The following is a 17,819-nucleotide window of genomic DNA, read 5'->3' as shown; positions in this document are numbered from 1 at the left end:
AGACATTACTCCTGTGAAGTGAGATTAACCCACATGGAAGCAAGTGTTTGTTTGTTTGCTTGTTTGTTTGCTTGTTTGTTTGTTTGTTTGTGGTTTGTTTGTTTGTTTTTTAGCAGTTACTGTACTGTATCAGTAGCATATGAACTGAACCTATGCCTCCAATAAATACACTGCACAGGTGTTGTGGAAAAGAAAACGGTTTTGTGTGGCTGAGAAAGAACATCAAAGAATATCACTGAATAAATCCAATGAACAGAATCATGGATAAGGAGGACAGCAAGCAGCATCCTAGTCCTAGAAACATACTTGTTGTTGCTATCTGTTGTTGCTACAGCTACACTCTGTCTTACATGACAAATCCACCCTTCTGTGCTGTGTGTCAGCAGCATTCATACTCCAATGACTTACTAACTATTAGTAGAAGTTCACCAGTATAGTTGGCTCATGAATGGCTTAAGTAGCCACTAATTAAAGTAACTATAGCCTCTTCTTGCGCTCTGAGCTATGCTCTTGTCACTGTACCACCCTTGCTCTTGGTCAAAGAGTTGGGCTTGCATATTGTGTCAGTGAGTGAGATATGTGAGTGAGATGATTTGATTGACATCCTATGCCATTTTAAAATGTGTTGGGGGGACATTGGGTTGTTGTTTTTATTTGATTATGTACTTTGCGGCTTTATATTCTGGTTTTACCCTGTGCACCGTCCTGAGACCTGCAGGTACAGGGTGGTATATAAATTCAATAAATAATATGAAACCATGACATCTCAAACCATACACCAGCCACAAACCCACTACTACTATGCGGTATTAAGCAAACCATTACCTGCTATCAGCCTCCCACAATCAGCAACATGGTGATCATAATTCTAGTCTGCTTCCCACTGCTGTTGTAAGAATTGCTGAGTTGATCTATATATGAACAGTTTTGAACACTGGAAGCAAACCTTTTAATTGGTAAATATCAGTATTCCCACTCTAGTTGAATGACAGTGGCTAAAATTCTATATAAGCCACCTGCTTGCTGTCTTAGACTGTCATTCTAACCCCTTTTCTGTGTTACAGAACCTGTAGAACTTGAGGCACATGTCTTCATGCTTGTCAGATAAGAAGTTCACACAAGTAGCCACACCAGCCTAGATAGCCCTTTCTTCCAATAGCCCAGTGGGTCCCTCACAAAAGCTTCTAAAGAAGGCTTGCTCGCTCATCTGAGCAAGAAAGATACCTGCTCTTGTACGCAGTAAGCCTTTGGTTTGTTGAATGTACAGGCATTTGATCTGAAAATAGCAGACATGCTTTGTGTATCATCCCTGCGTATTTTTCCATGGCTGTCACGGTAACACCTATTTTTCTGGCTGAACCATTTCGGTTCACAATATTGGCACAGCAGAATGGGCTGCTCTCTTGTGCTGTCTCAACATTAGCTGTGCTGCAGTCATGACGACTGGTGCGGCAGTTCACAGAACTGGGCTAAGAGACTGAGGGAATGTCTTGGCGGTCATGCCGCTGGACAACCTAAATTGGAATATTTATTTATCCGTAGCTTTCCATTTCTAGTTCCCATTTCTCAGTGGCTCAGGGCAGGTCTGAAAGAAGAAACTTTCAACTGAAATCAGATTAAAATGGTTCCAAGCCTGACTGTCATGACCATGTGTCAAATGTAATTGCCTCTCAAGAGCTCTTTATGACGAGTCTTCCCCCCCAACAGAAGGCCTTGGCTGAAAATGTTTGTAGGCATGTTTTAAAGGCCCATGTCTAGCTGAAAGCAAACTCTTTGACTTCGTAGCTCTGGCAAAAGTCTTTTCTAATTCCTCAGCATGGAATATGTTATTGAGACTGATGCTAGAGAAATTATTCAGCTTTAACTTGTTCAGAATCAGGTGTATGAATAGATTCTGATTTGGCAACTTTTCTCAGAGATAATGTTCTTTGCTGATCTATGATCACTTTTAAATCAGTGTGAATTTTTTCCCTTTTATGTTTCTGAGACAAACAGTGTTGATGAGAGTTATCAGCGGGAGTTGTGCATTAAAATACAAATCATCATTCCAAAGTCACTGCTGATGAATTTCTTCTCTTTATTTCCATTGGAGAAACACTTCTCTACAGTGCAAGGTTATATACTTCAGGATCACAGAGTAATTGTACCCCCAGAACATATCAGTTCAAATTATATGCAGGGCATTGTGGCATATGTCATATGAATTCCCTGGTCAAATGCTATCTAATGATGACCTGAGCTGGCTCAGGTTTCCATTCTGCAAAAATTGCAAACTGTGATCTTCATTATAATTTATAATTAATGGGCAGCAATGACTTTACATTTGCAGTCATAGACATAATCATATTTTTACAGCAAGATCATGGAGCTTTCACCAGCTTCACTGTGATAGTTGTGCCACTTCAATTAGCTTTCGGACAGTCCTCCTATGTCACATTTACTAAGACCCATATAAATGAATGCTGCTACACTTCATGAAGGTTCAGAGCCATCACTTACAATCTGCAATTTACTGCTGCAAACTCAGATACTATCGTTTGTCACTGTGGTACTCCATAGTCACTGGGAATTCAAGGAAAGTTACAATGCAAGTAGTTTATACCATTTTACAGTGCAGCAGACAGTGTGGGAAAAACACAAAAGTGATTATCTTTGTCCAAAAATTCTACCATTCCTCTCAAACATTGTGATGTTGTTAGAAAGTAAAGGAAGTTGGGTTTTTTGGAATAAGGAACAAAACGACAACAGCACAAGAAATCACTTCCACGTTCAAGTCTGGAAAGAAGTGACCACAGGCAGCTATTGTTTCTACATAGGCAAAGATTCTAGATGTTCATGCACAGGGGGTACTGTAAACAAGCTCTCACCAAGGCCATTCTTCCCTTTCCTCTGCCATCTCTCATGGCACCACTATGCTAGATACAAAACAGTGCTTCTAGGTACAGTTGATAACATGAAAATCTTCTCCTGCTTCTCATATACTTCTGTCCATCAGCCTCCTTCGGGGCTCAAGCTTACAGGCTGTATTTCCTCACTTCCTATTGGTTACTGATATGCAGTTCCCTTTATCGACACGATTTCTGCTTCCTCTGAAAAACTGATGCATAATTTGTATGTCAAATTCATATCATTTCCCTAGTTCCAGCAGTGTGAATGAACAAGGACTATCTGATAGGAAAAGATAACACCTGTCTACCTCTAAAGGGGAAAAGTAGCATTAATCTTGTTTCAGAGCATTGCTGATGAAAGTCGTTACACAGACATCAATCAACTTGAAGTAAGTTTTTTTTCTTTTCTTCAATTCAACAATTCCATTTCTCAGGCAACACAGAGAGAAAGACACTTATGAATTAGTGTTTGGTCTATTATCTCCAGCAAGTTTATTTTACCCCAGGGATGGGGAACCTGTTGCCCTCCAACAGCATATGGACTCCACTGTGTCCGGATAGAGGTGTGACATTTCTGGTCATTGGCCCTACTGTCTGACTGAAGTAGGAGCCCAGAAACATTGAGAGTGCCACAAGTTCCCCTTTAGTGTACCTGGCTTCTTTTGGTACCAGTTCAACACATAAACACTACTGTTTAACTTTGGTGGGACATCCACATTTCCACCACAGTCACCACAGTTATGAATATGAATACTGACCAGAGAAATAGCCATGCTTTCTGAAGTAGAAAAAGTGGGAGTGTGTATTTATTTGACAAATGGAAAATAGAATTGAATGGTGTCTATTCAGTTGAATTTCTATTTGATCCAAAACAAACCCAGAGGGAAACTAATAGGCACAAACAGAAGTCAAATCATGCCCATCTGTTGCATTCTGTTGTTTTGTTGGTGTTTTTAGGATCCTGTCCAACCTGGACCTTGGATGGATGTCTGCAGGTGACAAAAAGTGGAACAAAAAATAAACAGGAAACAAAAGTATCAAGACATGAAGGAAATGGGATTTTAACAAAAACAAATGAGAAGAAATCAAATTTTAACAAATAAAACACAAAATGTATGAGGCATTTGGCAACAAATGGAAACAGAATCCTGAAATGACAGAAATGTTCTTTCACACATTTAACTCACACATCATTGAATTTTTACCACTTTACTTATTTCTGGATTTATTAGATTGCTGCTAAGAACCAATCTTTCTTCTCCCATTTTGCATATCAATGGATGGGGAAAGTTTGACTCCTGTTATATTGTTGCCTGCTCTTATATCCCTGCCTGCAACCTGTCTTCTGAAAAATTTTTCATGATTACTTGTGTTGACCAGAGCCTCTTTTGGCAATTACCTCAACACGTGTTCACTGTTATCTGTTTTTGCTTAACACATGAATGTCCATTCCCCACAGGCAAGGTGTGAATATGGTTATGAATATGAAAGAAAATTATATATATATATTCATTGCAGTTGCTCCATTTTTACTATAGTGATCAGACCCTGTTACATGTTTGAATGTTGTATTATTTCCCATGTAGCCCTATGTCAATATAGTGCTTGGGATGGTCACAGATTTTTGCTAAGCCTGCAATCATTCCAAACCAGAAAAAGTGATCTTTCTGAGAGCTAACAGAATTCTATTGGAAAATCACCTCCCTTGATCAAATTTCGCACAGACTAAAGAATTCGGCATTGGAAAGCGGGGATGGGGGCAGAATCCTGTATTCAGAACTCTATGCATTGTTGAACAGATGGTTGGCACTTGGAAAGGGCTGATCAGCTGTTTGGAGAGTCAGGGTATGGCAAGTTCCTGGTTTGTTGGCATCCATCTGTCTCGGGAGACAACCTGCTCCTTAAACCCAAACAAGTCATCAGTGCTATGAAAGCTGATCATCTGTTTGGCAGGTGAAAGGTCTTCATGCAGAAACATGCACTTTGGTGACGCACCTAGATAATCATTCAGCACAGGCAAAATGTGACAACACTTATACATATAAATATTGACAAGAGAACTAACCATGTTTACTGAAGGAGAAAAATAGCAAAGTTCTATGGTTTTGGGACTGTGTGTTTTACTTAATCAGGAGTCCAGTGTCTTACGGACACAGCCCATAATAGCAGATTCTGCTGATGGGCTTCCCATGGACAACTGGTTGGCCACTGTGAGAACAGAGTGCTGGACTAGAAGGACATCAGAAAAGATGTGATAATGACAAAACGATGACAAAGATAGCTGGACAATGCTGAAAACCAGGTAGAAATGATAGCTCCATTTCTTTAAGGAGCATAGCTAAACACTATGTAGACTAACACAATTTCAGCTTATGTAGCTTACGATGTAGCCATAAAGACTACATCAGCAGTTTGCAGTGTTCAATATGGTATTAAGAGAGCCAACAATTTGCTTAAATATGCCTGACACAGATGATATAGTGCTTAAAGGCCAATAGAGCGGCTTTATATTCAGTGAAAGCTTTGAAATGTAAATCAAGCTGCATTTTGTTATCATCCACTTTAGCTGCAGTGGCAGACCTGAAATTCCAAATTGCAAAATCTTGGAGAGCCTTTTTGCCTTGAAAGGGGACATGGAAGTCCATAACTTCGTAATAGCTACATTGTTGAACAACCTAATTTAATAATAGATGGAATGAGAAATGAAAGTGGATAACAGATCATAATGAGATGGCACAATTGCTATAGAAAGATATCTTTAGACGTATTATTATGCCCAGTGAAGATGAATTCTATTTCTTGGCTGCTACCTGCCAAATCTTCAAATGGTATAAATCTGGATGCAGCTTCTCTACCTTAAAGTGCTAACACTGCAGAAGTTGAAGTACTGATCTGGTGTCTAACAATTTTGTATTTCTTCTGACTAACTTGAAATGTTCTCCCAGGAGTCATTTCCAAGATTGTCAGGTGCAACTGATGCATAGCATCTGGTCCTGTTTATTGTCAGTATGTCCAAACACTTATTTTCCCATATACTGAAGCGCTGTCTGTTGCCATTGTTTTTAAACAAATGCTCTTGCTCTGGGTTTCTGGGAGGCATGGAGAAAGTAAGTTCTTGGTTTTGTTGTTTAGGCAAATCCATTTTCTGTGATCCTGCATTTGTCAGCGTTATTTAGGTTTCAATCCAGTATTCTTCTAGGTTGCTCAGGCCACAACTCTGATCCTTTGGCGCTTGGAGGATGAGTGCAGTTTCATCCTACCTTTAAACTCAATTACCAGCCTGGGTCAACTGACATACTGAGCACTAGTCTCTTTTGCAATGTGCTGATACAAATGAGGCCAGTATCCATGCATAGTTTTCCCTTGCTGGTTACAGGAGATAGATCGTGGAACATCTGAATTATTTATGGCAGGCTTCTTCAACCTCAGCCCTCCAGATGTTTTGAGACTACAGTTCTCTGACCACTGGTCCTGCTAGCTAGAGATCATGGGAGTTGTAGGCCAAAAACATCTGGAAGGCCGAGGTTGAGGAAGCCTGATTTATGGGATAGCATGATCTGAGGGCTGGGAACTGAGAAGATTTCTACTTCATATGGATCGATGAGTTTCCTCCAGGAGAAGTACACACCACTAAGGTTTAGGCTCTCTGTCCTCACCAAGTCTTTGTTACTTCAAGGGAGTTAACATCATTGACAAGGTAGGATTCAGCTTGCCTTACCCTGACCAAGCCAGAGCAGCCTGGAAAGCTTCTCTGTCCTGTGACCGGGGTCAGCCTCCCTGGCTAGCACAGCTTGTTTGCCTCCAGTTTCCTTTTCTTCCTTGAGGTGGAAGGAAGGGTTCTCCTGCCCTCCTTGAAAAGGGCTCTTCTGAGGATGCCACAGCAGGCTTGGCTCATCCACTCCTGTGCTTCAGCTGTCCATCCATCAATGCCCTCCTTGAATAGGCTCCTGACAGTCAGCACACCAGGGTGATATCATCACTGGCCATGGCAAATTAGAAGGGTGCCCTTTCTGTACTGGGCAGAATGGCAGAAGTAGGACAGTAGTGCCCCTTGTCACAGTGAGTAATGATGATCATAATTATAGAAAATTAGAATAAAAGGCCATAGGAAAGTATGTCATGCTGAAGAAGCACATCACTCTGGGGTCTAGGAAATGAAATTATGGGCTTTTAGACAGAGGGAAATTTGTGTAATCCATCAAGGACAAGGGAGATGGTTTTGGCTACAGTATGGCACCATATTAAAAAATTTCTTTCCAGAGCACTGTGTATTATGTTGCATTACCGAATGTCAACAAGCATGTTTTTGCTTTCTGTTTCCTGACGGCCCACACCCTTTTTTGGTATGATCTCCCATCTGTTTGAATTTCCATTTCCTCTTATGCTTATATCCAAGTTTTGGAAAGTATAAATATATTTCTGTTATTCATTTTAGTAACCTTTCTGTGCTCATAAATAAGGAAGACATGTCTTACATGTAATAAACAAAGCTACACATTCTAAGTAGTAACAAAGCATGTTGAATATTGTTGTGATATGTGCAGTTTAACTGGTAGGGTCAGACAGGAACAAACTGAGGCAAGGGAAAAGAGGTTCATAGCATTATGAAGCAGACATATGTGAAGCACTTTGGATTCTCTAAAGCACTACATAAATGCTAAGAGTTATTAGGACATTTTCAATACTAAGAACCAAGGAATGTCAAACTTGAGAAATTCTGCTTCAATGGCCAATAAGGTTGTCCTTTCTAAAAAGATTGCTACCTGCTTAAGAAATGTACCGTTAATAATGAAATAGGAACAGCTTCACTGCAACACTAATCCTATGTGATGCAAATTAAATTTTTGAAACTAACCATCATGTTTCTCACTAACATCTAGTTTGGAGCTAGAGTTAGAATCCTCAAGAATTTGCACAATTTTTATCCTGGCTCTACCTATTTGATATCTCAGACCATTAGTTAATATACCATATTAATATACCATCAAAGTCTATTCATTCATTCTCTTAATATACCATCTGCCTGCAAAGCTGGTGGAAAGCTAGCATGTCAAATCATTTGTTCCCTGATGTCACAGCTTTCTATATGCAGGAAGTAATACAGGAGTAATTTTAAGCAAGACACACACAAACCTGCCCCCAGTAGAGGCTTGTGGCCATGCACAATGTATCTGCCAGCTCATTCAATGCCACAAAGCTGCGAGAGATCTAGAGGCATAAAAATCAAACACTGGGGGATCCAAAATGCAAGGAACTAAAATACTGTACTTAAAATCAACAATGGCAATTCATTGTTTGTAGACACTTTTCAAAGGTAACCTCTTAGTTAACAATGTATGCTAATAACTTGGTTATTACGGGGCCCAATTTCTTGCTCCTACTGCACATACCTGTAAATCTGCCACTGAGAGTTAAACTAAAAGAGATTTTGTCCAGAATCTCTGCTCTCTTGGAAAAAATGGCTGGTGATGAAATAACTTGAAAAGTGCACAAGCAGAGTGAAGAAAAATTAAGTTACACAACAAATTGCTATTTTCAAGAAGAGAACTAGCTGGATGGCTAAAGAGTGTTCTTAGTAGCTTGAGCAACACACCCTAAATGCTTTGTCCATTTATTTATGTATTTATCAGGTTATTTATTTAGTTTTTAAAAATCCAGAGTATCACATGTCTCGTATCTATAAATCAGTGAGTTGTAGGTTGTCAGTTCATTCCATTATGAATTACGCATGTACATAGGACCGCTGCTGTCATATAGGAAAGCAATCAATGTATTTTTGCTTTTCATCTTTTTTTGAAATGCCTTGATGGTTGAGGATGTCCTCTGTTTCCTGACTGCTTATAGCTACAGAAGACGATCTCCAGTGGTGTTTTCCTCATGTTAAGTGACTCTAAACACACACTTGCTCAGGAGAAGGTCCCATTTAACACAGTGGGACTTCCCGCTGAGTAAAAATGCATAGGATAGCCCTGCACTTCACCAAAGGCCAAAAGCAGTTTTATAGCCCAAACTTGATCTCATTCTCATCTTAATCAGCCTGCGATCCTATCCTCACTCACCTAGAAGGAAGTGCTATTGAACTGAGTGGGACACACTTCTGAGTATAATAAGTGGTCCCAGCCATTAACATGAAGAGGCTTGATGCACAACTTATACTGTGGAGCTTTCTTTCTTTGAAGCAGTGCCAAAACAATATTAAAACATTGTCAGGGATTCATTGTGAAATAACTGAAACACAACTCTGGACTTAGGAAAAGCCTTTGAGTTTAGCAAGGATACCTTACATATTTGTTCTATGCCTTTTATGCACATTAGGGATTAATACTCCATACTTTTAACAAGTTCCAGGCCAGTTTACAAAAAGTTAAGATTACTCTAAAGCAAATGAAAACAAAAACATCAGAACATCTCACTATAAGAGAGCAGTCTAAAAGCTGCTTCAAGAATCACTTGTCTGCCTTTCATGCGGCCTCTTTTGACCCTTCCTGCTTTGACAAACTCTTCTGTGTCCAAATCCCCAGCTTGGGACCTTATGTGGATATACACGTATAACTCTTTATGTTTTCATTTTCAGAGTGCCCTGTCCAAAAGGCTTAGGACAGACCACAGCTTTCAACAGAGATACAAAAAAAACTTAATCTAAAATAATCCCATGCATGCTTAATCCACAAATACAACTTTTTGACCAAGGCTTCCAATTCTGCTTTATCTCAACAGAAACTGTTTTCTTTGAGACACTTTCACTTTCCTTTTCACATTTCCTCTGGACAAATCAAGGTAAATTCACTGCAGGTAGACCCTGATTAGCCACAAGGCTTTCCACATGTCCCTCGCCTTTGTGGCTCTGGGGCTGATCTCTTTCCTCTTGTGGCTTGTGCTGCATAACCTCCTTTCTCCCTTACGTCATGTGCAAAGCAATCCTTTTTCTTCTGTGTTAACATGCCCAGTAATCTGCCTGGAAAGGCACCAGCTTGCCCTAACAGAATGATCCCCATCACCTTCACCTCAGGCATAGGATCACGTGGTGGGAGATTACACGATTAAGAAGTATTTTCAGTCTTGTTATTGCTGGTTGTAAACCATTCAAGCTTCACGCCCACCTGCCTTTTGTAGCACGTCAGCTGCCTCAATAAACCTCATAGATAGTCAGGTCTCCTTCATTTTCTCCAGCAGTTACTTTTTAAGTAAGCATCTGATGGTCAAATGCCATCAATTTGCCAGTGTATTTCCAGGAGCCGGTGATAATGCTTCTGTATCATATTTACCACTGCCAAAAGCAAAAGAAAACATTTTTTAGGGAATAAAATATGTCAGAGACAGCTCCTGTCATCATTGCTGGAGAAAGTGGTAAACCCACACCACTTTCATTTCTGCTTACTTGTAGCATTTATTTTTGGACCAATAAAATAAATGCCTGTGCGTTTAACTCTCTCTTGGTGGACATCACCAAGGAGACTGGCATAAACTGGCCTGGAGTTTATTATACTTGAAGATGATAGTTACTTAGAATCCCAGTGCTTGTTTCTTCCCTGCATCCCCACACTCTGAGATAAGAGCCCAAAAGTTCTTCTGGATTAGACCCAAGGCCTGTCTGGTTCGTAATCCTCACAGTGGCCAACCAGATGTCTGTGGGAAGCCCTCTCCAGCAACTGGTCAAAAACAAGAGCTGGACTCAAAATCATATGCTTTGTCTACTAGAAGCAGTTCTATACCATAGATTCAGGGACTTCCTGCACTTAAATGAATGTACAATCTCATGATGCAATCATTAACTGTCTTCTTGTGGGCAGAAGCAGGGAAAAGAGGTAGAAAGGAGAAGCAGTAAAAGCACTGACACAGGATAGTTTAAGGGTTGAAAACCACCAAAGGGATATGAGACAACTCAATTTTATTTGACATTACAATAATGACAAGTACGATCTAGTACACCTAATGACAAGTACGACCCAGTACACTCAGAAGGCTCCACTACAATAAACTTGTCCATGTCACCTCAACTACAATAAATCTGTTCACAAGGCTCTAGCCACAAGAGGAGATAATTATCAAATGATGATGACTCACTGCTTACTCTTGACACCTACAGTGAAGTGGGATGATCTGTCCCTCTGATCATCATTTACAGGTGAGCCATAGACCTTTTCCTGTTAGTCCAGGGTAAGTCTTCATCAACAGAACAGGCAGATTGTCCTGGAATAACTTACCAGGACGTCCCTTTTGAAAGCCTATGTATCACCTTGTTTTAAATTTAAAACAACTGGGACAGATTGGTGTTCCTTTTTTAACTGTTCCTTTTATAATACTTTCTGCAAAGCAGTAAACAGATTCCCAAGCCACTCCCTGTTCTATCCTGTGATACTATTGCCATCCAAACAAATATATCGATGTCAGCAAACTAATCCAGTACTGTCAGCAAACCAATATGGTAAATTCAGCAGAATAATGGATGAAACCTAATCAATGCATTCACAAAAGTTCAGCAACATGTTCTCCAACTACTATTACATTTAGATCTTAAGCCACATCTTAAGCCAATTCTATCCCTTAGTAATGTCTCCTTCCACTTCTTCATGGATAATGTAATTCAAGCAATCTCTTCATGCTCATGTCTTTGGGCCCCCATTAATTTCACCAGCAGCTAAGTTCTAGAAGAGTCTTACCATATTGGCTGCTTCAGCAAGCCATAATCTCCTGGTTGCTTTTGCTAGGCAGTACACCTCCTTATAACCAGAACTTTGGCAACTCACCTTCTATGGGTGTTCTTCATTAGGGTATGAAGAGGCTCCCTGAGATACAAAGGGTGGAGGGTGCAGATCCCTGACATGTCCCAAATCTGAACTTTTAGTATATATGCAATTTCCCCAAGGACTTTCTGTTGTGTCAACATTTAAATAAAATTAAAATGTGAAATTCTTGTTGAAACAGGAGCCGCACAAGATAACCATACCCTCGGCATTTGCACCAGCAATTAAAAATGTAAAAAAAAGAAGTAACTGCCAAGGTGGATTTTGTACTAGAAGTCTAATTTTTAAATCAAAATTGGCAGGAACAGTAAATTAATTAATCCAGAATTACAATGGAACTGCTAGGAAAGTACCTATGACATTCAAATTAATAGCAAAAGTGCATCAAATGATTAATGTTACTACGATGAACATCAGAGAAATTAATAAAGATTAGGCCAATTATTACAAAGTGTCACACACTAGAGATAGTTCATTGCAAATATGATGTACACCATGGAAATGGGCAATTGCTTTCCCCCAGAAAAGTCATGTTAATAGAACGATAAAGATCTGGTGGAAAATTGAAGCACCTAGAAAGTCCTTCCGAAAAGCTTCTCCTACGATGCATGCATCCACATTTCCATTGTTCTGCCTGATCTTTATGGCTTAACAGACACATATTTGATATGCAGCGTTGTGCATGGCCAGCTTTTGATTGGTGGAAGACACAAGGACATTTGGTTGCTTAGTTACATACTGGGAAACAAGTTCTTTGATATAGAGTGAATGTTAAAGAAACTTGCAGCTTAGTTCTTGTTGCAATTAGGAAGCAGAATCATTTCAGAAGTGGTCTGTGTACAAGTTCTATTGATATTTATGCAATACTGTACCAGTAGTGCTCTGTTAATCTATCAAGCCAAATATTTTCTTTTCTTTTTTTTTAAAATAATTTTTTATTAATTTTCCAATTTTTAACACTAAACAACAACAACACACAAACATCAACAAATACGAACACACACACAAAAAATATCATTTCTTAACCTCATTTTCATACGCCTCGTTTCTCGGACTTCCCCATACCTCACCCTTTTTGCATCCTTATTTTAGTTTTTCAACAACCCTTTTTGCCAATTAAATTTAAACTCATTGTCATTCTCAATTTCACCTTAAATCATCAAACAGTTTTAGCTGCAATTCTGCATCTTCCTTGCCCTTGACATTTTATCACTCCTCTATTTTACAACAGTTCTTAAGATATAGTTTAAACTTTTTCCAATCTTCCTCCACTGTCTCTTTCTCTTGGTCGCGGATTCTGCCGGTCATTTCTGCCAGTCCCATAAAGTCAATCACTTTTGTCTGCCATTCTTCCAGTGTGGGTAATTCTTGTGTCTTCCAATACTTTGCTAGAAGAATCCTTGCTGCTGTAGTGGCGTACATAAAGAAAATCTTATCCCTCTTTGAAACCAATTGGCCAACCATGCCCAGGAGAAATGCCTCCGGTTTCTTTTGAAAAGTACATTTAAGTACCTTCTTAATTTCATTATAAATCATTTACCAGAAGGCCTTAATCCTTGGGCAGGTCCACCAAAGGTGAAAGAAGGTACCTTCGGCTTCATTACATTTCCAACATTTATTATTGGGCAAATGGTAAATCTTCGCGAGCTTGACTGGGGTCATGTACCACCTGTAAATCATTTTCATAATATTTTCTTTTAAGGCATTACATGCCGTAAATTTAGCCAAATATTTTTCCCCAGAACTTAAAACCTGCTCATGTATAGCTGATACGGGAGTTGGGCATTACTGAAATGTGTATTCAGTGACTAAACATTATGACAAATCTAACAAACAACACATGGATTTTCTTTTATATTTTGTCACCTGTAAGGTGATATCACACAATCCTGAAAGATTCATACTCAAATGGAAATATTCTTAAACAACTACAAACATCCAGGAGCAGCGGCACTAGAGGAACACAGAATGGAACTTAACTGCTGGTTCTGCACAGCAAGAAGCTGATAGAACTCTTTTAAAAATGATCTCTGGGGGAAAGCCAACAGAAGCGGGAGTAGTATTCACTTCAGGCTTTATCATTCCTAAGGGATGGGGATGAAAATGTTCTCTCCCTACCCCCAGGGGAACCATGTGGAAAGAGGCCAAGAACCTACAGCAGAACATGACAGCCAGTCAAAGAGGCCAAATGGTGACAGGAAAAACATGCACATGATGGAAAGAAAGGGACACCATGTGCCGATGTTTCTATGCTAATGCTAGAAGCCCCAAAGTTAAGATGGGCAAGCTGGAATGCTTAGTTATAAAGGAGAACACAGATCTAGTGAGCATAACGGAAACAGAATGGAGAGAACCAGCAGAATACAGTCATACCTCAAGACAGTCTCAGTGGGAAAGAGAGCTACACTTGCTAACAGGAAGAAATGTTCAGAATGGAACAGACTGCCCTGGGAGGTGGTTGGGTCTTCTTCTCTTGAGGAACATAAACAGAGACTAGTAGACCATCTGTCAGGGATGCTGTAAGTGCATCCAGCATTGCTGGTCCTGCCTGCAGTGGTAGATTGGATTAGATGCCTTCCAAGTTCCCTTCCAACCCAATGATCCTATGATTCTACCCAACATCCCTGTGTACAATGGCACTTTAAAATAATCAAGAGGCATTGAAGAGCTTTCCATCTTATGCATCCACTGACCTTTTGTGGAGACTGTTCTTCCTGAGTGTTTGAGACAGAGAACACACAGCATGTTGTATTCCATGTCATGTCAGTCATTATTCTCTTTTTGACATCACTTGTGTTCTTAAGTCAATGCATTCTTAATTAATGAGGCATTTGTACTCAATCAAGAAACCATTTAAAATACACTTTTAATTTTAATGAGTTTCCTGTGATTAATTATTTCCACATGACTTATTCATATTTTAGGACATTTCATAATTTACACCCTCTTCCCCCTGCACATGCAGCACAAAACTTGAAATTTGAGAGTAGCTTTGACCCAGTACTTTACCAAAGTGAACATTTCTACATAAGATTGTGTATTTTCTTGCAGAACTTGCCTTTATAGGTTTACAGGAACAGAAGTTGCTAATATGTAGCATGTGTACAGTACTAGGCACTGAAATGTGCATGTGTGACTACCGTTATAAGAAATATGTGGTTATATGTTCAATAATATATAGCCATTTTGTTACTCCACCATACTGTCAATTTTGCATAATATTTCTATCATGAAATGTCTTGTTCTGAACAAACATACAAGCTATTCTACAGGAACAGCAACTCTAAAGATTCAGTATAAAAATTCTCGTGGCAGCTTCTTCATTCGTTCTGACACTTAGTTCACTCCTTAGTTTTGCCTCAAATCTCTTGCCATCTTTTCTAATAAACAGTAAGGGCCTATATTTCCATTTCACTAGGAGTAGGAGACTTGTGGCCAAGCAGAAATTGTCTCCGACTCCCATGTCCAATGGTTAGGGGTTGTAGTCCAGCAATGTCTGGGAGGCTACAGGTTCCCCTCCTCTGCTCTACAGAATGCAGAGCTAGTAGGCATGACAAGGACTAGGACAAGTCAAGTTAATACATATATTCCCCTCATCATGCTTGCTCCTTGAGGACATGGTGTTACACAAGCTTCCTTTCTAATATGATAGCATGGCTCGAATTAAAGAGGGGGGCTTTTGTGTTGCTCTGCCTCTTTGCTTCAGTCTTTAGCTAAAATTTGGAGGAACCAGAGGATGGAGCTTGTGGACTGACCTCCTACCCATTGTTTCATAATTGGAGCCCTGCATGATAGCAAAATGAAATTTCCCTTAGGGGCACAGAAGTTTGGGATATTGATCTGGAGATGATAGGCTTTCCCTGGGTACCTAACTGTGAGGGACAGAACATGAGCAACTACCAGAGAAGGACTCTGCTAGCACCCGGATAGTGGATTTTAATCCTCAAAAAAGAGTGGATTCAAGGCAACACAATACAAAACAATGTTTAAAACAGCATGCCAAGGAAAATTGAGAACGCAACCTTCATGCTGCTTCCCAATTATCTAAGCAACATACGTATTTGAAATAATTCACAGCATATGTCCATTTAGAGCCTCTGCTTATAATTTCAATTACATTTTTTAAATAAATAAATAAATCCAAACCACCTCTTTTTCAGTTGTAAGATCTACAAGGCCAAATGAACAAATTTGGCTTCTGTCCATTGACACTTACTGCACTGAAACTGGAAGAGCCTCAAACACGAGCACTTCCCATTTGCTAACTAGATGAAGGAAATGAATTTATGTCACTTTAAGAAGAGTGCCTTAATGAGAACAAATACACTTCCTAGTTTTTATATAAAGAAAAATGATCTGAATCCAACTTTTGAAGCAATGTAGCGTACAGCTTTTACATTGGGAATAGAAACAGAGATGGTTTGGTTAGAGATGCAAAGAAAGGTCTGAAAATTAAGGACACTGAGGCAAAATTAATGGATTTCTTAGCAAAAATACTAGAGAAGGAAAGCTTTGGATCCAGTATGTAGGGTAATGTCACAGCTAAGAGTGTGACATATGAGCTAATCAGCTACTGGCTCAAATTCTCACATTACTCACAAATGAACTACGTGGGTTCAAGCAAGCCACTATTTTTCAGTTTCATTCCTTCCTCACTCCTAACCACAATATGGGCATAGTGACATTTATTTTTAAATTTATTTTATCAATAGAAATTTATTTAAAAATTGATCTTATCTATCCCACTGTTCATCCTAGAAGATTTCAGGGTGGGTAACAACAGTTTAAGATACAGTGGTGCCTCGCAAGACGAAATTAATCCGTTCCGCGAGTCTCTTCGTCTTGCGGTTTTTTCGTCTTGTGAAGCACGGCTATTAGCGGCTTAGCGGCTTAGCGCTATTAGCGGTTTAGCGGCTTAGAAAAAGGGGGGAGGGAAAAAACTCGCAAGAACTCGCAAGACGTTTCGTCTTGCGAAGCAAGCCCATAGGGAAATTCATCTTGCGAAGCACCTCAAAAGACGGAAAACTCTTTCGTCTAGCGAGTTTTTAGTCTTGCGAGGCATTCGTCTTGCGGGGCACCACTGTATGATTAAACAACACTTTATTCGTATAATAAACAAATTCACTGATCTCAGGTTAGCTAGCAACAATTTAAGTCCTTGACTGAGCTTAAAGAGCTGAGATAATGGGTGTGAAGCACTTTGCCTGAACACTATATAAATGTGATGCATGTTGCACACTTGACCCTCCCAACATAAGTCAAGTGTTTTCAGTACACAACATGGCAACAACTGACCTGAACAGGGTTAGAGTCTACTGTGGGTGGAACTTTGTGGTGTGCTTCACTCATAAACACCAAGGTATCCCTAGCTCAGTTTTTCAAAGGTTTAGCATTGAGGCCTCTGATCTACATTTACAGGGTTGTGCATTGTTCTTTCAAATACCACTTTCTTATAGATGGCAAGTAGTTATTTATAAAAAAATCTGCTTCTTTCATGCACATTGGTGGTACCTCAGGTTACAGACACTTCAGGTTACAGATGCTTCAGGTTACAGACTCCGCTAACCCAGAAATAGTACCTCGGGTTAAGAACTTTGCTTCAGGATGAGAACAGAAATTGTGTGGCGGCGGTGCAGCAGCAGCAGGAGGCGCCATAAGTTAAAGTGGTACCTCAGGTTAAGAACAGTTTCAGGTTAAGAATGGACCTCCAGAACGAATTAAGTTCTTAACCTAAGGTACCACTGTAGTTTGCTAAGCTGAACCATGGCTTAATGCATATGCATGAACATGCAGGTTCCCAGACAGGAGATCACAGCTGCTTTGCTCCTCCCTGGCCCTTTAGCTCAGTAGTGATTCAGGATGGCCTGTTCTCCAAACCCGGGCTCATGGTTAAGCTTTCTCCTTCTTAGCCATGACTTATAGCCAGGGTTTATTTAGCTCAGTGCTCTGCTGAGCTAAAGGGACCAAGGAAGAACATAGCAGGTGTGAGCTCTTCCCTAGGAACCTGCATGTTTATAGATGTGCACTAAGCCATGGTTCAGTTTAGCGTAATATACCAATGTGTGAAAGAAGCATATTTTTATGAATCACTACTTGCCATCTATAAGAAAGCGGTATCAGCAACACAAGGCATACAGGAATGAACTTAATGTGTAAGTGGTAAACATAAATTGCATTTATTTGAAAA

The 17,819-nt window shown here is 39.8% G+C and overlaps 1 long non-coding RNA gene across 1 annotated transcript; it reads right to left on the bottom strand.

Annotated features, from left to right (window-relative positions):
* Window positions 1-3,766: 3,766 nt before the first annotated feature.
* On the bottom strand, window positions 3,767-14,368 carry LOC309340334. Its single transcript, XR_014155942.1, has 3 exons — window positions 14,326-14,368; window positions 9,989-10,155; window positions 3,767-3,877 (listed from the first exon to the last, which is right to left on the bottom strand). It is a non-coding gene; the product is annotated as an uncharacterized lncRNA (long non-coding RNA).
* Between the last annotated feature and the right edge of the window lie 3,451 nt (window positions 14,369-17,819).

Source organism: Podarcis erhardii (assembly GCF_964252035.2).
Source record: "Podarcis erhardii genome assembly, chromosome: 4".
NCBI classification, from domain to species: domain Eukaryota; kingdom Metazoa; phylum Chordata; class Lepidosauria; order Squamata; family Lacertidae; genus Podarcis; species Podarcis erhardii.
Note: the sequence above shows the minus strand (reverse complement) of the source record. Positions and strands in the feature narration are given on the sequence as shown.